This window comes from Cupressus sempervirens, chromosome 1 (assembly GCF_028749045.1).
Source record: "Cupressus sempervirens isolate cs-2001-9-10 chromosome 1, ASM2874904v1, whole genome shotgun sequence".
In the NCBI taxonomy this organism is placed as follows: domain Eukaryota; kingdom Viridiplantae; phylum Streptophyta; class Pinopsida; order Cupressales; family Cupressaceae; genus Cupressus; species Cupressus sempervirens.
In genome coordinates, this window is record NC_143118.1 from 190,088,020 (window position 1) to 190,115,843 (window position 27,824).

The window sequence follows — 27,824 nt, forward strand, 5'->3', positions numbered from 1 at the left end:
TTATATTGAGAAGATGCCTCCAAAAGAGACTAAGATGCAATAAGGTAAAGAGAAGTGAGACAAGTAAGCAAGTAAAATGCAACCATCTCGAAAATCTTGGAAGCTTTGGAAAGGATTCCTACGAGGGATGTGCATGAAGAACAAGAAAGTGATGCTTAAGCACTTGAGAATCCTCATGGAGAGGATGGAGGGGACTTAGATCTTGAAGAAAGAAGGATGATAAGGTTGTTGAAGATATTTCAATGTGGTAGAAGAAAGACAATAACTGATTTCCATATCTATAATGGCAAGATAGATAGTGAAGAGGTTTTGCGGTTGATAGATTCCCAAGAGAACTATTATAATTATGGAGATATAAGTGAAGTAAAATAAGGTAAAGCTATACAAAACATAGCTAAGAGGGACAACATTGACATGGTGGAGTAGTGTAATGGAAAAGAGGTTTTGTAAGGGTGGAACAAACATGACCAAATGGTGAAGGATGTGCCTCTTCCATCAAATAATACAATCCAAAAATAGAGGATAAGGAATAACTTGAAAGAAAAGGAGATGGGTTCGATGACCTACATAGAGGAATTTCACAAGTTGAGCATAAGAGGTGGATTAGAGCATAAAGATGAAAATGCTGCAAGGTATCTTAATGGGCTCATATAAAACTTACAAAATGGGATTACCTTGATTTTTCCTAAGATGCTTAGAGATAGTTTCCAATTGGCTATAAGTGCATAAGATATGGTCAATAGGAAGAAAGAGAGACAAGAAGGTGGTAGAGGAAATGCAAACAAAGGAAGGGGAAGCAAAACCAATAATATGGGAAGAAATGATAGTTTAGTTTCATATGAAATGGTGAACAATTTATATTTGGAATGGTCACCACACAATAGGCCGTATAGAGCATCACATGTAAGTGGTGATGATTTTCTTATAAGATAGATGACTATGAGAATCACATGTATAGAGCATCTCCATTAAAATATGTTTTCTGGTGTAAACCTGTGAGGAATAGTTGGTCCCAATTCAGTTGTGTGTCAATATTAGGAATGTGACCAATTAATGCGACAACCTCATCATATGTCACTTGAACAAACTTGTGCATCAACTTTATTAGCCTTCTTCTTTGGTGACCTACAAATGAAGAATTATCACAGTAAAAAATCTAAGATAAGATTTTAAAAATGGGTCCTATTAAAGAATCTAATATAAATTCAAATAATGTATCTAGATTCTAAACAAATAAAAACTAAATCTCATCACTTACACATCATAACAATACGGTCCACCTTAGTCATGTGATAGTCTTGGGGAAGAGGTTGTAGCATTGTATTTGGATCCAATTGATCACTTTTTTATCTCTCTCCCTCTCTCCCTATTCAATCTAATGAGCCAACTGGATCTGCTCGACATTTTAATGTCTCAAGTATTGACTCTTGGTCTGACTCGCGAACTTTCCAAAGAATCTTATTATGTGGTTTTCCACCATATTTTATCAAGTGGAAATTTGATGTGACAACAAGGTTTGAATAATGAAGAATCTTCCTCTCTATTTGCCAATCCTTAAATAACCACAAGTTAGGATTCTTCATAGGATATCGTCTAAGCCGTGTGCCTATTACAACCACTGCACCGACATGGTACTCTAAACCTTCACCATCTATAACCGAGTGATCCATTTTTTGTTTGGCGTCAACACAACAACACAAATAATAATCTGTCCCTTCTTCATTGTCTTCAGGTGCAATAACAACAAAAACATGGCCTGCAGTGACAAATGTACAAAATGCGGTCATTAATTTAGAAAATACTTAGGTAAAAGTTATAAAGTTACATATTGAAATTAAATATATATATATATATATATATATATATGTATATGTATATGTATATGTATATGTATATGTATATGTATATGTATATGTATATGTATATGTATATATGTATATGTATGTATGTATTACCAGGTTGCACTAGATCTGACAAGCGGTCAAAGTGAATAGACGAATCCATCTCTACCATTTCCAGTGCTTGTGGGGGATGATAGGTGTCAATTGGGTCCAACACCCATATATCCCATTTGTCCACCCATTCAGTTGACTCACAGTCATCCCAATTTTCCTCTACACATGATGGACAATAGCATGCCATTTTTTGTGTGTGGATACTCCATGAAACTGCATCAGAGCTTCTAAAAGAGTGTAACTCACTAGATCCTGTTAGTGTGCAACAATCCTGATATAGTGCAATGTTAGTATTATCTATCAACCAAAAAAATCTACGAACTGTAGACTCACCTTCCTTACCTGGACCCATTGTAGCGTTACACCATTGGACAATGGATTTTGCATCTATCAATATGCTCCATCTTTGTACTTTAGTTCTTTATGAGCCAAGGCTCTTTTAATGCATGCACCTGCACCATCGTGCTCTCCCTTACCATGACTAGCCTCTATGAAATTTCACATATATTGAATTCTACACAACCTATGCATCCTGCTCAACCAATAGAACATCCGCGCATTCTTGAATTGAGATGCACAATTGTCTGACCAAATAATGTGCTGATGATATGATATGCCCCTGTTAGCCAAATCTCCATAAAATAGTTGAAAACAACCATGTACGAACTCCGTAGAATGTGATCGATCATCGCTGATGTAAAAATAGTACTCCTCAAAATCTTCCTATCATCCTCTATACTTGTAGGTGAATGCATGAATGTTATGTGAACAAATATGGAAACCTATTGAAATGTATAATACTTTGTTTGCACCTCATTTTGTGGTTGTAGTGTGTAGTTCTCTACAAAATCTACAACCGAAACAATGGTATCCAATGAAAATGTATCCTTGCACAACTTGAATTACAAATCCAACCATCAAGCTCTATGGGTATGCCTTGCATACTCGTAAATAATCTTTTCACGAAAAATCTTCATGAACTCATACACTGGAATCTTTTCAATGACTAGATCACATCTTTTACCATGTTTCCCATCTTTTAGAGCATATGTCATTGTCTTGAATTTTTTGTAATCTACTATTTCATTTCCAATTGCATGCGTACTATCCATATGTTGACAAGTTGATAAAAGTTGCAGAGAACCACAAAATAAGCATGTACCATCCAAGCATGATGTCTTGTAAAATTGTTGGTCGTCCCCTATTTCACATAAAATGTTGGATATGAATTCCCTTGAAAATCTTGGTGGCTCTTTTATGTCACAATCCTACAAAACAAACTAAGAATGCAAAACTACACATATATGCCTAAAAACATCAAAATGGTTAGAAAATTCAATATGTATCCTACAACAAGAAGTTGTGCATGTGTGATTTATCTTCACATAAAAAGGTTTACCCATCTCAAAAAATCTTTGACTTATTCAAATTTGAGGATACATAACAATAAATTTTGCAAAAAATTGTGTCTGAGTTGAGTCCAAAAAATGTTTCACATGTGGCTCACGATTTCGGCTACCAATCCTCCTTCTTACAACATCTCTTTGATTAGGAGAAACAAGTGTATTGTTTTTCTAAAAATCTTCGATCAATAATTTCAAGGCTTTACTAATTTATTTATCCTTTCATAGTAGTCTACCGCTAAATGTCCATAACTCATTTTTTGTTGGATCTTCTAATCTCTCACGCCTTAGCATGGCTCTCCTTAGGGTACCTCTACCAATTTTTAATGTTTTGCTTGTCTTTCTCATGAGTGGAGCTTTCTTCATTTGGCTACTTACTATTGTCAATGTGAGTACTCGTCTTGTGATATTACTATTTTTGGTGTGTGATTTAGAACCCACTTTGTCATAAGCACTCATTAGATTCTTTACAATATTTCTTTCATTTGAATCGTCCATCATTCTTAGCCCAAGAATCTTCATGATAGGCCTAAATTTCAAATTTTTCATCATTTCAACAAATAATTGGCATTGACCTATCATATTTAATTCTTCAAAAAATAATCTCCACATACTATTAACTTTTCTTTGACAAGTACGCTTGCTAATCTTGTCAGGCATTGATTTCAAAATGTTAGTATCAATATCAATCAAATATTTTGGTCTTCTAAAACGAATTCTAGTAGGTGTTCTAATCTCTTCAATTCTCTCAACATTTTGAACATCAATATAAGGTTGAGTGTATTGCGTACCTCGAACTAAAGATGATGTGCCTTGATAATAAGATGTAAAAGATGGAGTATCACCTACTTGATGTATTGATGTTGTGCTTTCAACATGACATGATGGAGTGTGTATATCGTTGGATCTACAAATCAGTGTCTCTTCTACATGAGAGGATGATATGCCTTCAACATTGGAAGATGGTACTCCAACATTGGAAGATGGTGTAGCGGATGATATGACTCCAACATTGGAGGATGGTGTAGCTTCACAATTCAATTGTCTTCTTGAGCATAACAATCTCATTCGTTCTCTTTGTCTTTCTAAATCTTCCTCTTTGTTTCTTTGTACTAGTGGTTCTTGATCCTCTTCGAAAGTCAATTCTTCATTATTTCTTTGTAATTTTCTTTGTTCACATAGTAATTTTATTTTATCTCTTTTAATTGCCAAATCTCTCTCCCTCTCTTCATTTGTTTGAATCTTTGGTTTCTTCCTTGGCATGATGATGATTTCTACATGTCAAATTATTCAAACATCCAAATTACTTAAAATGTGTAAATTACAAATTATTCAATTACATATAAAAATTATAATTATTTGAATGATTACACAATATATATCAAACGACTTGTCAAATTTCTAACCATTCTGAAATAACATTTCATTCAAACATACAATTTTCAATGAATTCACTATATATTAAATAACATGTCAAATTATAATCAAATTTGTATCTATATATTGACAAACAATATTTAAAATGGATTGCACTAACCTTTTCTATACAGGGAATATTCAAAAAGTCTTCAAATCATGTATCCAATGATTGAATTTGGTGTTTGCTAACTTTCAAAAGTGTTGAAATAGTGTTTGTTATGTTGAAACCCATGATTTCTGTTGGAATAACAGAGTGCATAATAGACCAAAAGCAAGAAATGGATGAAATGGGCCCCAAGGTTGGTTTTTTACCATTTTTAGGTATTTGAGATAGTGCGTACACACTATAGCGTGTACGCACAATAAAGTGCATATGCACTATAGTGCGTATGCACTATGTGAAATGACATCACTCCCCATCCTCCCTACTCTCTCTCCCATCCCCTCCCTCTCTCTCTTCCTACTCTCTCTTCCCTCTCCCATCCTTTACTCACTCTCACTCTCCCTCTCCCACCACCTACTCTCTCTACCTCTCTCACCCTCTCTCCTCTCCCATCCCCAACTCTTTAGATCTCTCACACACTCTCTTATCCCCCTATCTCTCTCCCTCTCCCTCTCCTACTGCCTGCTTTCTCTCCCCCATCTCCTACTCTCTCTCCTCTCCCATCCCCTACTTTGTCTCTCTTACACACATTCCCATTCCCCCTATCTCTCTCCCTCTCCTACTGCCTACTATCTCTCTCTCTCTCTCTCTCTCTCTCTCTCTCTCTCCCATCTTGTACGAGCTCTCTCTACCACCACCTGCTCACTCTCACACTCTCTCTCATTCCCTACTCTGTCTCTCTTACACACACACTCCCATTCCCCCTCTCTCTCTCCCTCTCCCACAGCCTACTTTCTCTCCCCCATCCCCTACTCTCTCTCTCCTCTCCCATCCCCTACTCTCTCACACTCACACTCTCTTCCATCCCCTACTCTGTCTCTCTCACACACACACTCCCATCCCCCTCCTCTCCCATCCCCTACTCTCTCACACTCACACTCTCTTCCATCCCCTACTTTGTCTCTCTCATACACACACTCCCATCCCCCCTCTCTCTCCCTCTCCCACCGCCTACTTTCTCTCCCCCATCCCCTGCTCTCTCTCTCCTCTCCCATCCCCTACTCTCTCACACTCACACTCTCTCCCATCCCCTACTCTGTCTCTCTCACACACACACTCCCATCCCCCCTCTCTCTTTCCCTCTCCCACTGCCTACTTTCTCTCCCTCATTGTCATACTCTCTCTCTGCCACCCCCTACTCTCACACTCTCTCCCATCCCCTACTCTCTCTCTCTTTCATAGATACACACACTCTTATCCCCCCACTCTCTCCCTCTCTCTCTCCCACTCCCTCTCCTATTGCCTACTATCTCTCTCTCTCTCTCTCTCTCAAGTTCTCTTTCTTCCTCTCTACTCTCTCTCTCCCTCTCTCTCCCTCTCTCTCTCATGCTCTCCCATCTCTCTCTCTCTCTCTCTCTCTCTCTCTCTCTCATCCTATACAAGCTCTCTTTGCCACCACCTAAGTTCTCTCTCACACTCTCTTCCATCCCCTACTCTGTCTCTCTTAAACGCACACTCCCATCCTCCCTCTCTCTCTCCTCTTCCATTCCCTGCTCTCTAGATTTGTCACACACTCCCATCCGCCCTCTCTCTCCCTCTCCCACTCCCTTTACACCGCCTACTATCTCTCTCTCTCTCTCTCTCTCAAGTACTCTCTCTCGCTCTCTACTTTCTCTCTCCCATCCCCTACTCACTCTCTCTCTTCCATCCCCTACTCTCCCTCACACTCTCTCCCATCCCCTACTCTCTCTCTCTCTCTCTCTCTCTCTCTCTCTCTCTCTCTCTCTCACCCCCATCCCATATGAGCTCTCTCTGCCACCTCCTACTTTCTCTCAAACTCTCACACTCTCTCCCATCTCTTACTCTATCTCTCTTATAAATAAATACACATTCCCATTCCCCCCCCCCTCTCTCTCTCATAGTCCCTGTCCCAATACCTACTCTATCTCTCTTACATGCTTCCATTCCACCTCTCTCTCCCTCCCACTCCCTCTCCTACCGCCTACTATCTCTCTCTCTCTCTCTCTCTCTCTCTCTCTCTCTCTCTCTCTCTCTCTCTCTCTCTCTCTCTCTCTCTCCCATCCCTCTGCCATTGCCTACTCTCTCTATCTCTCTCTCTCTCTTCTCTCATTCTCTACTCTCTCTCTCTCTCTCTTTCACACACACACACACCCATCCCCCCTCTCTCCTCTTCCATCCCCTACTTTTTCTCTCACTCGCTCTCCCTCTCCCACTGCCTACTCTCTCTCTCTCTCTCTTACATTTTCACAGTCTCTCCTATCCCCTACTCTCTCTCTCTCTCTCTCTCTCTCTCTCTCTCTCTCTTACACACATTTCTATCCCCCCTTTCTCTCCCTCTCCCACTCCCTCTCCCATCGCCTACTCTCTCTTCCATCCCCTACTCTCTCTCGAGCTACTTTGTCTTCCCCCTCTCCCATTCCACACTCTCTTTCTTTCACACACATGCACTCCCATCCTCCTCTCTCTCACTCTTCCTCTCCCACTCCGTCTCCCATCACCTACTCTCTCTCTCCCTCATCCACTACTCTTAATCTCTCTCTCCCAACCTGTACTCTCTCTCACACTTCCTCTCTCTCCCATCCCCTACTTTCAATCTCTTTCCCCCATCCCGCACTCTCTCTTTTCCACCCCTACTCTCTCTCACACTTCCTCTCTCTCGCATCTTGTACTCTCTCTGCCACCCCTACTCTCTCTCCCATCCTATACTCTCTTTGCCACCCCTACTCTCTCTCCCATCCTATACTCTCTTTGCCACCCCTACTCTTTCACTTTCTCTCTCTCCTCTCCCATCCCTACTTTCTCTCTATCTCTCTCTCACACACATGGCCATTCCCTTATCCCCCCCAAGCCTAGTTCTCTTATGCAATTTAGGTCTTAATAGTGCGTGTGCACTATAGCGCGCACGTGCTACTGAGAAATCATTTTTAAGATAGCGCGTGCATGCTATAGGGCGCACATGCTATTGAAAGCTTATTTAAACCTGAGCCTAAGGCTTAGTTTTGCCTTGGAGATCCAACCCAAAGATTTGGAGTTTATGAACAGGTCTGAGACGTGTTTTCCAGCAAACATACCAAAAATGATTTTTTTTCTTGTGTGCTCCCCTTCAAGATTTCTCATGGTTGGGTATCGATAAGATTAGGTTACATAGCATTATAGGTCTTTGTGTTAGCTATCTAACCATATAATTTATTTTTAATTTGAACTATTTCAAACCTTTTATCTATAATTTCTTTTGAATGTATGTTCATTTTTTGTCAAAAACCACCATGTACTAATTGGGCTATAGATTTTAGCTCGTTCATTGAATTTTGCAAAAACTTAGTTTTTTAGAAACTAGACTCCATTCTACACACTTTGAAAAAAAAAAGTTTTGATTTTAGATTAGTTTTCAATTATTTCTAGGGGGAGCACACATATATTTCACGTTTTTGGGATGTGTCTAGTTAAAAAAATTATTTAAAAAAAAAATACACATTATAAAATTATTCGAAAAATCTAGGATAAACTACATAGTGTTAAGTAACTTTTGACCAGAGTGATTAAAGAATTTAAAAAAAAAAGTTAAAATTTTAGGGGGGCCACACTTTGTACTGTGTTATGTTTTTTTGCAATAAATAGTACCACTTTTTGTGGCCCCCTTTTTTGAGGACCTAAAACTAAACTATCTTGAAAAAAATTTAGTAGTTTAGAAACTAGATTCAAAGGACTACAACTTTTGTTTTTTTCATATCTTAAAATTTTGAGTGTAACTATCTTCAAATTCTTGTTGAAGTTCAAAATTTGTAGATTTCAGGAAAAAGGTGTCCACTTATACCCCCCTTTTGGCACCACAACTTTGTGCACTTACCCAAGTGTAGTTAGTTTAAAGTAGATAGACAGGTAAATATGGAGATGAGAATTCATACGTGAAGTCAGGTAAAGAGATACATATATAATGAGTTAGAGATGGGGAAGAGACTGAAAATATATGTAGGAATGCAAATTAAGGAAGAGGGTGATGGATTATTGGATAAAGGGAGACATGTCTAGAGGTGGTGGTGGGGCTGAGGGAAGGAAGGTTGGGGTAGAGAGGAAGACAAGTATCTAAATAGATAAAGATAGTTGAGAGATAAATTTAAAGATGGGGAAATTGAAAAGAGGAGGGAGAGGGAGAGGGAGAGGGAGAGGAGGTGGAGATAAAGACATACATAGAGAATTAGATAAAGAGATAGAGATCAAAATTAGATAAGATATATAGAGGGGGGTAAGAGAGGAAGAGAAAGGTTGATAGATAGAGAGGAAGTTGGATAGTAATATATATTGTATAAATAGAGAAATAAAAGGGTTGATATATATAGAGAGAGGGAGGGAAGTGGAGAGGATAACAATATTGAAAGTGGTATATATAGATAGTTAATAAGTGGAATTTTTTTGTCAATAGGGAAAATTTCAGCATTTTCACAAAGATAGTCCATTTAGCAATTGATGATGTTTGTGTTATTTTTTAGAGATAGGAATGCAAAGATATATAGATATAGACGACTGAGATATATAAATAGATTTGGAAAGAGGGAGACATGTCTAGAGATAGAGAGGGAGAGAGAAAAAGAGGAAAATAGAGATACAGTTAAAGATAAAGATAAAAGATAAAAGATAACATGAGAGGGTAAGAGGGACAACTAAATACATAGAGGAAGAGAGATAGGATTAGAGAGGTGAAAGGAGAGATAAAAAGATATTAAACATAAGTATATTTAGTATTTTTTATACTTTTGATTGAAAAGTATATTAAATTCATAAAAAGTATATTTGAAATACATTTATAACTATATATTAATCTGATCTCTTATAAAAATTATAGAATATATAATATAAATACAACAAAAATATGATCTTTAGAATGAACTTAATAATTTATTTTAAATTAAAATAAAATATACAATAATCATAAAATTATTTATGGCAAATATTATAGTGTATAATAATAATATTCTTTAGATAAAATATATTATATATAATGCACATAAAAATATCATATTAAAATATTTATCATAATTATTTTAAACATAAATTTAAATAACAAAATGATATCCATTTTAATAATATTTAAATGACTAATATTAAATTTTATGTATTATACATATTTTTAACTACATTTTAAATATGTTCAATACTTCACTTTAAATATGTTCAATTTTGATCATTAAGAAATCACAATATTGCGCTTACTTACACCCCAATTCAAAGCCATTGATTAAAATGATGATCTTGTATGACAAATAAAATGAAAATTAGAAAATGTGGTCATATAATATTGGGTAGAATCAGAGGAAAGGGAACCAACATCCCAATATAGAGTAAAAACCTTCCATGTTTTGATATGCATGTCATTAGCTTGCTAGAAAATAATATTGTAATACTTTGTATTTGTAGATAGAAGAAACATATATGTAAGGAGATTGGTTTTTCTTGCAAATAATCCACCTTATCTACAACCTCACATAATTTATGGAAATTGAGATGGAGTCTTATTGCATCAAGCTAATGAATTCACCATTGCAAGAATGAGAACTCCAAAATAGGGTATGGGCATTCATCTAATTTAGAAAATGTGGTCATATACTATGGGGAAATTTTGGAAATGGAACCTACATCCTTACATAGAGTGAAAATAATATTGCAATGCTTTTTTTTGTAGATAGAAGCCACATATGTAAGGAGATTGGTCTTTCTAGAATGCAAAGAATTGACACAGGAGATGTTAGAGGATAAGATGGAATTAACTCAACTTAAACCTACTAACATCCTATTAAGAGTACACATGGAAGACAAATACAAAATTGTAGCAAAGAGACCAAAGAATTCATAGATTTACTGATAGATTTCACAAGATAAACAATAACCAACATGTTCGGTTGTGAGGCCTTCTAAATTGCTACATTACACAAAGAATTATAACATCAAGTTACAAATGCGCAATCTTTATCTACTTCATGCTACTTCCTACTTATTTTCACCTTGCTCTCCTACCTTCCTACATCAAATCCATGTGCTTATATAGCTAGCTAGACCACAAGTCAGCCAGTCAGGCATTTAATTACAATACAGGTCCAGTCTTGCAGATGTAAACCATAACCCGAGAAATTGGCACCAATTTTTCACAAGCTCTTAAGAATAGGTCCAAACACAAGTTAGGAGTTGCCTCTCAACTACACAAGATGTCACGTCATCATAGGAAACTATGCCAAAAGAAACAACATGCCTCACAAATTGCAAACAATAGGAAGCAAAGACTGGAAAGAATGACATAGAACTCGAGAAATATGACACATCAACATTTGCACTCATAGGGTAAGGACTAAAAATAGGTCATCAACAACATGCTAATTGCGCATAGCACAAACCTCAAGGTAGGAATGAATACACCGGGAAGAACAAACATATATAGAAATCAAGAAATGTTTTTGAGTGATGCAAGATTGCTCGTTGACCCAAGATGCTCTGCATCAAGAATCCACCTTAAATTTACAACCTCTCAAAATTTAGGGAGATTGAGATGGCTTCTTATTGCATCAAGTTAATGAATTCACCATTGCCAAAATGGGAATAGGTATTCATCAAATATTCAAATGTGTTTTTTTGGATGTTGTAGTTGTCAATGGATTAACAAACATGTATGCAAAATTTGGGAGCATGCACAAGACAATTAAACTGTTTAACAAAATGCCTTGGAGAGACGTGGTTTTATGTAATGCAATGGTGGTAGAATCTAACAAATTTACATAAGGGTTTGTAATTTTTTGGTTTATTGTTATAAATATGAGGTTGTGGCTCATGGTTCTACAATGACATTTGTTTTAGAGTGTACATTAGTTATATTTTGACATTGTGAAATTTAAACAATGTTCGATTTTCAGCAATTGACTGACATGAGTATTTTCTATTAGGAGTAAGCATAAAGAGTTAAGCCCACTAGGGATCAAGTCTTGCTAAGTGCAAGGCTCAAAGACATGATAAGGGATGACGCTAGGATCGTGCCTCGAGAAAATTTGGTAGTGTGGATACTCATTAGTCCTTGGCTCTTAGCCGAAGAGGTTTTAGGCATGCATAGGCCTGTATCGGATCACTAAAAACTTATTTGTGGATGACCTACATAAAAAATAATAATAATAACTATGAAAGAAGGAACTTAAGCTTTTATTGGCATGACTCATTTACTAGTCAAATTAAGAAATTGCAACTCGTGCAGGAGTGCGGTAGGCAGGAAGCTGTATATCTCATTAATTATTCTTAATCCAATAAAGAAAAGGGTAAACAGTGATCATACCGACAAAAATACCTTAGAAAGAACGAAAAATGCACAGGTATGCACAAATATCTTTAATGAAGAATGTCAGACAGTTATGCACAAACGTATCTTTCAAGGAGAATGGCAAACAGGGATCTTACGGACAAAAATATCTTTCAAAGAGAAAGGGCAAACAGTGATCTTGCCCTGAATTAAATTTGATTCAGGCGATGCGGATGTACGAACCATTTAGGTGCCACTTTCAATCAGTTTAACAGTGTTTTCCTTCTCCGGGATGATTCAACTTTGTGAATAGGTATGCAATTGCCCTTTTAACAAATTAGTTAATATGAAACCCTAATTTTAGGACATCTAGATATTTGATTTCATCTTATTTGAGCATACCGGAGAATAGAATGCGTGAACCTTCATTTGTTCTGCACTTGTGGTAGATATTTCACAGAGCCCCTCAAAGACAAAGGCGGAGACATTATCAGTACTAATGGCAGTGCCAAGGATTAAGCTGGGTAATGAGGGTTTTGAAGTATCGGCACAGGGATTGGGCTGTATGAGTATGTCGGCACTCTATGGCCCTCCCAAGCCTGAAGATGAGATGATTTCCCTCATTCACCATGCTGTTTCCAAGGGCATTACTTTTCTTGATACTTCTGATGTTTATGGCCCTCACACTAACGAGCTTCTCCTTGGAAAGGTAGGATTCTTTTAATTAAGAATACCTTCAACCCTCCTCTTTCTTTTTTGCTTCAAATTTTTATTGGGTTCTTACGATTTTTGGGTTGATCTGCAGGCATTAAAAGGAATAAGAGAAAAAGTACAGCTGGCAACCAAGTTTGGCATAGTCGTTACAGATGGTAAGTTAAGTATTCGGGGAGATCCTGCGTATGTTCGGGCTTGCTGTGAAGGAAGTTTGAAGAGGCTCGGTGTGGATTGCATTGATCTTTATTTCCAACATCGCGTTGATACCAAAGTTCCCATTGAAGCTACAGTAAGAAATTGAATTTTAACAGTCAAGGTGATGTTTTTAGGTTTCAGGGCTGTTTGGCACATCTCAATTAAGTATCAAGAAGTCAAACTATTTGTTGTTCAAGTTTAGGATTGATAACTTGAAAAAAAGGTTAAAATCTATTTTGAAATTTTCTCTTGCTATCTTGGCGAATTTGATGAATTCAGTGGCCATATAGCTGATTTCGTTTATATATGACTTCTTCAAATTAGAACTCTGTACAAGTGTAGCAATTGGGCTATACTTTCTGTGTAACTGTTGTGTTATACTTTTGAGTTTTGCTCTTGCTATCTTTAGAGAATTTGATGATTCAGTGACCATATAATTGATATCCATACATTGCATCTTGAGATAGATTTCAGTACATGTGTGACTATTGTCACATATTGCATCTTGAGATTGGAATTCAGCACGTGTGTGGCTATTGTCATAGATTGCATCTTGAGATAAGAATTCAGTACATGTGTGACTATTGTTTTATGCGACAGGTTGGAGAACTGAAGAAATTGGTTGAAGAAGGGAAAATAAAATACATTGGACTTTCTGAGGCTTCGGCAGCAACGATTCGAAGAGCCCATGCTGTTCATCCCATCACAGCAGTTCAGATAGAGTGGTCTCTGTGGAGTAGGGATGTTGAGGAAGAAATTGTTCCAACTTGCAGGTATGTTATGTTTTGGGAAGAGAGTTTTTCACGTTAAGTTTTGCCTCCTACTTTGAATGACCAACAAATAAGTTTTGTCTTGTAGGGAGCTTGGCATTGGAATTGTGGCATATAGCCCTTTGGGTCGAGGTCTCCTCTCTTCTGGGGCAAAGATTGTTGAAGGCTTGGCAAATGATGATTTTAGAAAGGCATTCACTAAACCTTCTTTGCATTTATAAGTTTCAGTAGATACTTAACATTACCATTTGTACTCTTTCCATTGTGTGGTCTTTAATGTGACCTATTGAACAACAAAATTGTTTTCTATTCATAAATGGGTAGGTTTAAGCCCCATTTTCCCCTGTTTTAGGTGTATTATATTGTAGAGAATATATTGGAAGTTCATGGGCACTGCAGTATAATTACCATGGAAAGTGGGTATCTCATTGAATGCCTTTTCTTTGATCATTAAGTGAGGATGGCCTTTGTTCATGAACTGAGGATTCATACAGTAACATTATCAGATTTTCACAAGTTCTTTTTTGGATTTGATTGTGTGTATTTTTTTAACATCAATATTTCGGATCACACTGCATCATCCATCATCAGTATGGAAAAGTGCAAGATTAGAAATAGTATAAAGATGCCATATTCACAGTGAAGTGTAGAATAGAAATAATAAGTGAAGTGTAAAATTAGAAATAGTAAAGATGCCATAGTAAAGTGAGGACCCATATTCACAGTTTAAAATTTTAAGCTTACATCTATATTCTTTAATTAAGATTGTGCTTTCTTAATTCTATTGCTGGGATAATCTGTGATTTTGTTGAAGTGACTTATTTTTTTCAGAGTTTGCCAAGGTTTTCAGGAGAGAATCTTGAGAAGAATAAGGGTATCTTCGAAAATTTGTGTGCCATTGCTTAAGAAAGGGATGCACTCCGGGACAACTTGCGCTTGCTTGGGTTCAGCATCAAGGAAATGATGTTGTTCCAATTCCAGGAACAACCAAAGTTAAGAATTTAGAAGAGAATGTCAATGCACTTTCGGTGAAACTTTCGCTAAGGCTCCGTTTGGTTGCTGGAATATTAGTGGAATAGGAAAACGAAATTAGAATATGTTTTATATTCGCTGTTTGGTAAGTTCAATCGGAATTGGGAATAGGAAGACATATTCCAATTTTACCCCTAAAATGAGCATATGTCTATGCCAAAAAATATCTGTTATTGGAATAGGCCATTTCCATTCCCATTCCAATTTTTCATTAAAAAATATTTTTTTTTAAATTTTTTTTTTTTTTTTTTGAATTTTTTTGAATTTTTTTTTTTAATAACCTTTTTTAAAATTATATCTATTTGTTTAAAAAAAAAATGAAAATGAATTAACCAAAAAAATAATAAATTAAAAAAAAAATTAAGAAAAATATTTTTAAAAATACAAAACTTAACCTTATTCCTATTCTGTTTTTGTACAACCAAACAAGAGATTAACATATTCCAAGTCGAATTCTAAGTGCACCAAACATGATTGGAATTGCCTATTTCTATTCCCATTCCTCATTTCCATTCCCATTCCATTTTTCTATTCTAATTTTCTATTCCTATGCCAGCAACCAAACGGGGCCTAAATGATATGAAAGAAATAGAAGCCATAGTTTCCTCTGGCGCTGTCCATGGAGATCGATGTGGTGAAAATGTTAGTACATTGATGACGTCAGAAACACCTCCCCCATCTTCGTGGATAGGGACATAAGTAATTTTAATAGTCTCTAGTTGGTAATCAAAAGTAAGTTGAATAAGTGGATTTTATTTTCCAGAAGCATATGTACAAGAAAATGAGGATGTACATAATGTAGAATTGCAGGTTTGGAGTGTCATTTGCTCTGAGATATATTTGTTAGATAGGAACATAAGTAATTTTAATAGTCTCAATATGCTAATCAAAAGTAAGTTGAATAAGTGGATTCTATTTTCCAAAAACATATGTACAAGATAAGGAGGATATACATAATGTCTATAGAATTGCAGGTTTGGAGTGTAATTTGCTTAGAGATATATTTGTTGGATATGTCAAGTAAGATGAAAAACATATGTACAAGATAAGGAGGATATACATAATGTAGAATTGAAGGTTTGGAGTGTAATTTGCTCAGAGATATATTTGTTGGATATGTCAAGTAAGATGGGTTTTGAATTCTTTTTAAACAAGATGTATATGATACGAAGAATATTAGTTCTTGTTATTATCTTAATTTAGACTTTTTAATTTAGAAAATATCACAGTTAAATTTTGATAGCAATATGATAATTAGAAAATATAATAATATTTTTTTCTTATTTTTTACATACTAAAGAGAGTGTGAAAGTCATACAAAGAATTATATTTAGTTTGGGAATTTAATTTACTCAAAGGATTAAACCTAATGTATATTTAATGTATATTTGTTCAATGTGTCAAAAAGGACTTTTCCAAAACAAACAAGATGTATGCTATACAAATTGTGAATTCTTATATTCAATTGAATTTTCTTCAAATTTGGACCAACTTCAACAAAGTCACAAAGGACTCTCTACACTTTTGACTTTGCAAGACCAAGGTGGGTACACCTTAGGGATGGAAATGACTGGTTATTTGATATTCTTCATAGTTCATTCATTCACACTCCTCTCCTCAAATCTATCCCCTATAGTAGATAATGTTCACAATTTTTCTTTGATTTGCAATGAAATCCTTGATTATAGCAACTAATTATAATTCAAAAAAATACTATTACAAACAAGTGATGACCAACAATTTGATTCTTTAATACAAAAAAGTAAATATGGATTTGATTTATATGTGCTTTGTATAACCAAACAATTGCATCAATTTGCATCACAACTTATGATCAATCCCTTATCCATTTCGGTATACAAAGTCACACCAGTACATACTTGACCTATTTAATTGCTTTGCAATCAAAATTACCAGATGCTAACCCTACACCCCATTCTTATGATATCTCTCTCGAATGCTTAGAAACCCCATCAATTTATGGAGGCAATTACTTAATTCCTTGAATTAAAAGCAACAATGAATTGACATACAACTAATCAAATTTGCATTAAGTTGCATGAACTTTGCTCACTCAATCCCAAAATAACAAGCATGTGAAAATGATTACAAAATTTAGAGACACGGATATTCAGAACGTATTAATATTCTTTGAAACTAATACATTACTGATGTAAACTCAAGAATAATTCAAGATATGATAGAACTGTCATTCAAGATCCATTTGTATTCTTAAACTTGCAAAAATTGAATACATCATACAATTGACCCAAAGAAAATTGGATCGACTGCATAGAATAGCACAAACACTAAAAGTTATATAGACCTCAGACCATCCTCTAGCCTTGGGAACTCACTTATATAGTGTGAGATGCAACAAGCTATGGGCATGGAGGGAAAAAGATAGTTGGCCTTAAAATAAAAAAATTTAGAAAAGGATGAAAGTTGTCGCTATCACAAAAAGACAAAACTTTGGCACTTGTTTGTATCTTTGCAATAGAATATCTTTATCATTAATCGCCTTGTGGTGGAACCAATTTTGTTGTAACAACTGCTTGTTGACCCACTACATTTGGTGATTTACTCTGTTGCATTTGTTGCTCTTCCAACTGTGGGACCACTTGGCTTACTCTTGTTGTATCAAGTTCAGTGATCTGGATATTAACCACAATTGGTTGATCCCCTACCATATCATTAGTTTGAACTGCCATGTCCATAGTTGCAATTGGTTGTTCTTCATCTATTCCCTTTGTCTGCACTGATACATCAAGTAACTGCACATTTTCAGTAGCAACAGATTTGTCCATGTTTTCTCCTTCAACTGCCTCTTGCAATAACTATGTTGCTAGAGCATAATCAGTTACCCACTTGTCAAAAAGTGTATCATCAAGCCAATTGAAATTCAATATTTTATGTTCCTTTCTGAAGATATTTCTTCCAATTCTCCTTATTTCTTCAAAATCTTGTTTAAAAGAATAAAAAATAATTGTTCTTGTACCACTTCTACTATAGTTCTAGCAAACCAAATATACTTTTTATCATTAACAATTGTATTAAGCCTGATGCTTATCAATTTGTTCAATTCTTTAGCCCATTCCTTATCTCTTATCTGACCCATACCTTTAAGTACATGTGGAAAGAGATCAAAATTTTTACCAAGGTATTTCAAGAAACAATTATTCATTTTTCTTTGTAACAAATTTCTCTTGTGATCAAATTCCAAGAGAGCAGTAGCCTGGTCAAAAGTTATTTCAACTCGTTTATTAAAAAAATCAATCACATGACAATAAAGGGTTGTGATGAGATCATCCATGCTAATCCATTTATCCAAAATTGGCCTTAAGGTCGCTTCATTATTTATTAACTCATTCCATATCTTTATTGATTTTGACAAATTCTAAATAAACAACCTACTCTGTCCACTAGATACAAAATTGTATCTCTGATTCTATCTTCATGCTTAATGCCAAATTCTACATGCAATGATCATGGTTTTTCCTTTTCATCTTCAAGCTCCCCAATTGTGTACATTTGTGGCTTTTGAGGGGTAGTGGGAGTTTCTACAATTGGGATGGTATTGAAAGGTGGTATTGGAGGAGGAGGATAAGCAATCTTGAGCTAGCCAGATTGTATGCCTACCTTTCTTTTCCCAAATCATTTCTCCATTTGAGCAATTGTACCTTTGAGTTGGTTTATCTTCCTCCCTCTTTCTTTGTATGCATCCAAAGCCTTCTCAAATCTATCATTCAATTCCAAGAATTTATTTTTGTCCTTGGCAGCAACCACAGGTCCAAAATCAACCATTTCTTTGGTCATTTGGGCCACTTTATCACTATCTACCTCTTCTGCCCTGTAAACCATGAGTTTGCCTATGACCAAGGCTTGATGACCATCACTATATGTCAACCCTTTATGGGCTTGCAAAATTTTCTCCTCAGTTTTGAATTGGGTGTCTTTTGCCTTTGTAACTACATCAAAGATCATTGCATTAGCAATGTCCCATTCAGGAAGTATCATGATCCCTAAGTCTTTTAGCAATTTCCTCCCCTCTCAGGGGTTATTTGTTCAAATTCTTCTACGAGGCTAGTCTTGACCTCTTCTTCAATTTCAGAGTCTTGCCTAATAGGTTGCTCTATTTTAATTTTCTTGCACCTTGTCTCAAAATTGCTAATATTGCTGCTCCACAAAAATTGAGTAAATGCTCTAGATATTACACAACTGTCATCATCCAAAAACTTCTTAGACACCTATTCCACCACAGGTCAATTTCTCTACCTTGAAAATCTCCTAGAGTAAGAGCTAATGATTGCACGGGAGGCTCTTCAAATACCCCATCTATCTCTGTTGTGGTTATAACAATATTCCTTTCATCTCCCATCTATTTTAGTTGCTCCCTTAAGGAGTCTTCATCATCTATTCGGGTAGGGGTATGTGAAGGAGAATACTTTTCAACCTTGGGAGAGGAACCTTGTTCTAACTTCTGCTTCTTTGCAACATGTGCAGTAGGTGGATTCTCTTATAGTTGTATCTTACAATGAGGCATAAGTTGAATATTTCTTGCCACAACATAACCAACTCTCTTCTACAATGTGTACCAGTCTGGGTTTATGGTTGCTTTGTTAGCGAACCTATTTTCTACCCCTATGGCCTTGTCTAGATAAGTTTGAGTCAAAATTATTTTCTTTTCATTTAAGGTTTGCATAAACCCAATAAAAATTTTCATAATCATATCTATTTTGGCATCCCAATATTTCTTATTAGTAAGGGGATTATACTTTGGCTCAAAGGCATTAACAAATTCAAGCACCCTGTTGTACACTTTTCATTTTTTTGTTTTAACCTCTTGCTCTTGTAGTGAAAAATGATTTCTAATTATATCTTTAGGAAAATAAACAATATGTTTGTGTGATTTAGCTCTTGTTCTCTCCTTAAACAAATCATAGAATCCTTCAAGATCCATAAAATGAGAACAAGATTGGGCCATCTGGTATTTGTCTAAAAAGAATTCTAATTGCCTCCAACCCTTCTTGACAAAAACAAAATTGTGGACAACAATAATCTAAGGGAAGAAAGTGCCTCTAGATTTGCCTAACAATTCATTTTCTTCTAACCCTCCTACTTTCCATAAGAATTCTGCAATCCCCACCTTCAAAGTTACTTGATATGGCAACACATGTGGTTTTCCTAGGAAACCATACACTCTGAACCCAGTAGAAACTAAATATGGGATAATGTCTCCCCAATTATGTCTCACCTTCAGTCATTTGGTGTGATTCTTTGGTCTAATCAATTCTAGCAAGGACTGAGGTATTCTAGGGTTATCTCTAGTCAATAAAATTCTTAGCTTGAAAGCAAAATACCTATCAAATCTGACAAAACTGGCATTAGTGACCTCCCAGGTCATATGAGTGCTCCATAGCTGAATTGGTAATCTCTCTCCATGCTTCTCTAGCTCCAACTTCATCTCTTTGGAGAAAAAGGTAACACCCTTGTACAGATACATGTACATCAACATTGAGTACCAACAGAATTGTTTTACCACTTTAGCCTTGTTTATGCCTATTAATCCATCATGGATTTCTTCTGCTAAATATGTAGCAAAGTCAAAAATTGAACTCATGTCATATTGCAATGTCTAAGCAATGATAAAAAAAAAAGGATCCTTGGATGTGATTTTGTTCATCCATTCCAAATATTTTGTAGAGAGAAAAATAGAGTGCTTGAGCCCTAAGATTGAAATATTTCCTTAACAATGGCTCTAAGGTATTGGTATTCACCAATGACAATTGACCTATTTTAACAAAGTGTTCCTACAATAGCCCTCTCCTTAGGTACACCTTATTTACATCACATCTTGCTTGCAAATCCTCCATATCAATATTCTCATGTACTACATGATTAGGGTTTAACCTGAAGACTTCCCTATTTAGCTCTGGTGAAACCCTAAATAGATGATCTCCACTATGATTCTTGACCATCCTTGACACTAGGTCATATCTCTTTTCTATCATGGCCAATAAATCATCATCGAAGAAAACACCCGAGACAACTAGCTTACCAATGTCAAACTCCCATACATTGTTTAGAGGAGCATCAAGTTTTCTCTCTAAAAAACATTTGCAGAAAAGCTCTAAACCTCCAATAGATGTTTGGGTATCCCTTAACTAATTGGCATTGTCATAGAAACCCTTACTGACCAATAATCTAGGGTTTTTAGGCACTAGTTCTTTCCTTTAGCAGACTCATTAGTAGATTGTGGTAATTGTTCAAAAAAATCATCATCCAGAGCTCTCAACTAGTAATTTGCCTTTCCTAAAAAATCCCTTTGTGGAGGCATTTTATCTATATTATCTCAATTACAATGGAAAATTCTTGACTAACCAGAGATGTTTAGTACTCACCCAGACAAACTAAATTACTCCACTGAGAATTTCATCTGCAATAATTTATGGCTTGAGGAAACACAATTTTGAAACTCTGAATATTTCTGCACTTTGAAAACTCTATTACTTGGTATTTAATAATGAGAGGAATCATAAATTTTATGGCAATTTGCTTCACATGAACTCACATTGATTAGAATTAATGTTTTAACAGTTATATTTCAAATTGTGCCACAAAATTTGAAACCCAGTCATTGATTTATGCCAAATCGGATGATCAAGCTTTAAAACCTTAAAAGTTGCATTACCTTTTTTAAAAGATGGACACGTGTTAATGCATCACTTCCCCACTTTGGTTAAAGTTCGATCATCTTGAAAATTTGGTGAAATGTCAACCATCGATCATCATTTGATTGACGATCCTGAGTGATCTTAGTTATTACTGCATTCACTTTAAAACTTTGGGCCCACTAATCCAACTCAACATTCACCTCAGTTTATACACTACATCCTTGGCAAATTGGGATGAAGCATTTGGCACATTATCCAACTTAGCATCATCTGGCAACTCATGACGCAACTGACCCCACCATATCCACATGTCACAACTGTGCTTCCCCGCTTTCGTTAAACTTCAGACATTTTTAGAATGCTACGATGTGATAGGCATCAATCTTCATTTGGTTAATGGTCCTGAAAAAATTGACCTTCCTCTATCCTAGTCAGCACTTTTTAACCAACCATAGATCACCAGTCTATCACTTGATCTGACAGTTCCTTTTGCAGCCCACCAACTGAATCTGGTCCCACTTTATCCATGTGGCAACATGTCACTTCCCTGCATTAGTTAAGCTTCAGACATCTTCAAAATTCAGGGAAGCAACAATTGTTGATCATCATTTGATCAACGATCAGAAACTTGCATGATTCACTACTTAAAAACCAAAGGAAAGGGGAGGGCCTGCTCGGACAGGTGTCATCACCTTGCTTCCCTTCTTTGTTTAAACTTCGCACATCTTGAGAATGTGGGGATATGTTGATCGTTGATCTTGGCATGATCAACGATCAATGAAATAAACTCTCCAAGGGTTAGGGGTTTATAAATAACACTATGCAAATTGATTCAAAGTAAACCTAGGGTTAAGAAGGAAATGTGTGCTAGGGTAAAAGGATTTTTGGGAAAATAATAAAAAAATTCGCGAAAACCATATAACAAAAGGTTTTTTCAAAGGCATTTAGGGCTTTATGAAAACTTCTCGAACAAATTATGAAAATATGAACAAATGTAAATCCATTTTTAGGAGCCTAGAGCACAAAAAAACATTAGGGCAACAAAATTTAGGGATTTTCTCTAGGACATAACAAATTGAAGACATACGATCCCTAATTTTCAATGGATAGCTGAATTTTTCACTATAATTTTGCAAAATTTTAAAAAATTAAAAAAACAGGCCAACACCTCTCGTTATACCTTTTCACAAACTCTAGCAACCCTTGCAATAAAGACTGATTTTACTTTTTGTTATTGGCCCATGTTTAGTCTTTCCAGTGGTTTACAAATTTTCTTCTTAAAGTCTGCATAGTTACCGTGACCTACAATGCAACATTTGATTGTTTTAAGCAAACCCAATAAGTACCATTCCCTCTCTACATTCCTGTATATGCCAATTATCATAGAATCTCAATATAGATAACATCCAAAAATTATCCATCTCTTTAGAAAGATCGTCTATATAGCCATTTAAAATTTCAGACCAATTGATATAGTGACCGCAACCAGTAAGATCATTGCAAAAAAAATCCCCAATTTCTTTAGCAATAAATCGATCAAACAATATATTCTTAATGCAATTAGGAATCTACAAGTTTTGCATAAGTGGGCATCATTATATAGAAAATTGGAAGGCATCTTTTGGAGCAACAATAACCATCTGAAGCAAGCTTTCTTGGGTTCAAGAAAGTCATTCCATAATCTGCATAACATGATTTGCCAATTTTTGTTAGATAGATTGATACACCAACATATATTTAAATGCAAAAAGAGAGAATCATCATTAGCCAACGAATCATAAATGATTTTAGGATTAATATTCAGCATTTTATTACACCATCTAGCAAAGAAATATTCTTAAACCAATCAGAACTAGAATTAAAGAATTTGGAAAGGTTAAGGGAGAGTGAGCTTCTGTAAGAGCATAATAGGCTCTCCAATGGTTTTTTGGTAGATTAAAATCACCCCTCAACCATTCCATGACTTGAGTTGCTTGTCAACAATAGTATCTGCAAAGGTCTTAATACCTTTGTTGTGTCATTTCTTAGCACATTAACCTTATAACAAGGCTAAAGGGTTGTTTATATATATTTGAGGTTCTACCAAATGGATCTCTCTACAATAAATTTGTTGCATGCATCTAATAACATCCCAAGCGTTCCAAATACTCTTGAAAACATTGGAACCCTCAAGATGAATAGGGAATGAACCAACCAAAATGTAACTAAAGGGAGACCCTTCTTGGCCTTTGGCTATTTTGAGAATTGATATTAACTTGAACTAAGACTTTTCATGATGCCTACACATCAACATAAATATGGAATGAAACAACCAAAAATGTCACTATAGAGGAAACCCTTCCATACCTTTGCTATTTTGGAAACATACTAATTAGTATGAACTTGAATCGAGACTTTTCAATGTTTTCATGATACCTACACATCAATTGCTTTAAAACACACATTTGACATCCAAAACTATGCCATGCATTCTTAGGTTTGAGTCCCAAACCGCCCCACCTTTTATTCATCATATGCCAATACCATTTTACATAATTTTAATTCCTTTTACCTTTTTCATTAAACTACGGTTTGAGTCCCAAACCACCCCACTTTTTATTCATCATATGCCAATACCATTTTACATAATTTTACTTCCTTTACCTTTTTCATTAGACCACAAGAAGTTCTTCATATGTTTTTGAATATCATTGATTTGTTAGTTGTTACACAGTACAAAGGAGTACTATAAATATTTGAAGAAAAGATTTTTCTATCTAATTCAAACTTTGCTTCCTAGATCATTTCCAGGCCCCCTGCCATTAATTTTCATTAATTCTACATCCAGAAAGATCTCCCTAATTGTAGCATTTTTAAGCCCTGTATATATAGACTAAAGAAAGCAAAAACTATTTCAATTAAAAAATGTTTCAATTAAGAAAGTAAGTAATTATCTTGAAAGCAACCAATATCAAAAAAGATTTTTAAATCAATCAATTTAACCAACCCAAAAAGTATTAAGATCCCATGTCAAAAATTATTAAGATCCCATGTATAGTAAAATAAAGGAAACAACCATTCCTAGAGTATATATAGGAGCATAATTAGTTGATGAAGCTTGACATTCACTCCTTCCTCCTCCATGTCAAAAATGTCTCTAGGATATTCTATGTAGCTAATATTTTCTTTTCATGCTACATGGCGCAAGTCAGATATAATATCGAGTTGGTTCGACTTGGGCCAATTTAAATTTAGTTGCACTAAGGGCGCATGTTCCTCATTCCATTATTCTCTAATTACAAAAAGTGCCATTATGAAGGGAGCAGATTGATCATTTTCTGCAGAGGAGAATAAACTCGAAAATACCACCACCTTTCTTCTTAAGCAAGCTTAAACTCATTTAATTTCAGTAGCAAATGATAATAATTCTCTTTTGGAAAATCGTGGTGCCACCTCATAAAATTCGCTTTGTTACCCTTCAACATTTAAAGCAGTTGTACCCTGCCAGATTTGAGATATTTGCATGAGGAGGTGAGCCTCACAACTTGGTAAGACGTCGTCCTTAGCGATATCGGAAGATCAGGTGATCTTCAAACTTTTTGAAACCTAACCGGATTTAGTAAATGGGGCGAGAGAGCCGACATCTCGATTAAGCTCCTTGAATGTTGTCAAATCATGGGAAATTGGAAGTCTGGAAGTTGGTTCAAATTTGCAGTGTACAATCTCATGTTGAGTGGGAGGGTCACAAAACATGGGAACCGTGGAACAACATTGAGGATTTATCCATTTCCAGACTCCAATGGAGTAAAGAACTTTGAATTCCCTTGACACTTATTAATGTCATTAAATGGGTTTGAACTTGACTTACGAACCCAAAGGGATATTTTCATGTTTTTAAAATATACGCAAAGGGTAAGATTTGTCATTTTTGAATGTGGGGTAACAATAGGCTCTATTGGGGATGGCAACTAGAAGAACAAATGAAATTTCATAATATTGAATAATGGTCAATGCTCCATCCATTGGTCTATAGAGTAAAATAAATAATTGAGGCTAGAGAGCTTCTTACAGAGGGTAGAGGGGAACAAGGAAAAAACACAAGACTAAACAAGTCCAAAACTAACTAAGTCTTACAACATACCAAAATCTATTTACAAAAATTTCATGTATAGAGGTGGAAAACCCTTACCATAGGAAAATCCTTGGATGTACAATGCAAAACCATTAAATAGATTGAGAGAAATATGACCCTCTACAAAAAAGGGTTGGATTCTCATGAGGCACTTGCAAACTTGAAAACAACTTGAGGGTCCAAGTGAGACTTCCTAGGTGTAAGAAACTCTTGCATAATAATATGTAACCAAGAATCCATATTTATCATAGGTTTCTTGAATATAACCAGTCACAACTTCCAACCTTATTTCAGACAAATGGGGACCATTGACATGAAGGGAATCCAATTGTACACCTCGATTCAATTTAGCTCTTTCTTGACTATACTTAGAGATGTTATGATTGATTCTGGTCTTATTAATTACAAAGTCATTTTTTGTTAGAGAGACGTGGTCATGTTTTTTAACAACTAATTTGATCAACTTGTTTTTTTATGAGCGAAATTCAGTATGTTCATTCTCATCATTGCTACAAATGAATTGAGAAGATTCATAACCATTTTGCATTTCAGCATAAGAGGCATTTTCTAATTGTTCATGACTACACATTCATTGTCCATGTTGGTTCCACATGCTTGCATGTTTTAAACTATTGTGCATCAAGAACTACAAGTATGGAAGATTTGAACTCCCTATCAAACATCTCTACCAAGTTTTTGTTTAACTCTTACTTACACATGCCATCAGAGCTTTTTTTGTTATAGATTGTAGTTGGGAAATCCACATTCCCTCCCATTTGAGTGAAATAATTATCTACCTCTCTAAAAAAAGAGCTTTTGGAAGTGGTAGGGTGCATTGCCTCTTTTTTTATTCTTCTTCTCCATCTTCTAGGTTAAGAAGAGCAAAAGAAGAATATTCAGGTTGTGCATCCATACTTATGATATTTCAAGTTTCCTTTCAACTATAATAAATATCAAATTGGTGTCATCAAAACCAAAAGCTTTCAATTATAGGCCATGGTTTGAAAATTCTTTTGTAATTTCATGAAAGGAATTATCTCCTTCTTGATCAATTTTAGAAACATCAAAGGAACATCAAAGGTGGAAGCTTGTAACTTAGAAGAAGATGAAGGTGCATAAATATAAAAACATTCATACTTTCTTTTTATACTCACAGATGCAAATGACTATACCAATTTTAACTTTGATAATATGGCCACTTGCATCTTCAACTCCACACTAGAACTTGTCATCTAAGCCTTCCAAGAACAAATTTGGGATGAAGACCTTCTTGTATTCTTATGATGGTGTCTATTTTAAGAGAAATGAATGTTTTCACTCATTCGTGTCAATGAAGATTTTGTCTCCTTATCTTTATCTTGGTGTGAAGTCTCTTTTTATTGTTGATTGTGTCTCCAAGTTTATTCACTCAACTAGGATTCATAGGTTATGAGTAATGGGAAAAATCTTAGACCTTTTATTTTCTAAATCTTCTCTTGATCTCTTTTCGATCTCCATTAATTAATGATTATTTTGTTTGAGCTCCTAGAGTTGGAAATATCTTTTTTGTACACTATCTAATAGTCATGAAGATATATGATCTTCATGGGGGTTTAACTTTTTCATCTCAACCTCACAGAAACTCTCTCTAAAAACATCCCAAATTAAATAAAATATTTAGTCATCCTCAAGTATTATTTATTGAAAAGTTGGTACAAATCTTCTTTGTTGGACTTGGCCTCAAAACACTTTTCTAAGATCCTCAAAAGAAACATAGTTGTTGATCTTCATAATGGGAAGACATAGTTAGGTAATTGAAGAAAAAGAAAATGTTGGCCTTATTTTACTCTAGTAAAATCACCAAAAATCTATTGGTTCATACTTTTATCCTTCAAGAAATATCCTTTAAAAGTGACTCCATGATGCCCAAAATGAAAGAAAAAATAGACTAAATATTGGATAGATCTTTGTTGGATAGATGATCCTACTTTGAATTTTAGAGGTACAAATCTCTTGTATGATTTAATTTTTAGTTTTTTGGGGTGTACTATTGACCAAAAAGTAGAAAAAGAAACCTAAAATCCAATCATAGCTATACTATAGATGCAATAAGATTCAAAAAGTTCTTCAAGGAAATAATTTGACACAAAGTTCAAGTCAATTGCAATGCAATATATA

The 27,824-nt window shown here is 35.3% G+C and overlaps 1 pseudogene across 1 annotated transcript; it reads left to right on the forward strand.

The window, feature by feature from the left end:
- Positions 1–12,596: 12,596 nt before the first annotated feature.
- On the forward strand, positions 12,597–15,984 carry LOC149576757 (auxin-induced protein PCNT115-like; annotated as a pseudogene). The gene is made up of 6 exons (XR_016362145.1): positions 12,597–12,880; positions 12,977–13,174; positions 13,681–13,853; positions 13,939–14,041; positions 14,682–14,900; positions 15,439–15,984. The product of XR_016362145.1 is annotated as an auxin-induced protein PCNT115-like (transcript).
- The last annotated feature ends 11,840 nt before the right edge of the window (positions 15,985–27,824 follow it).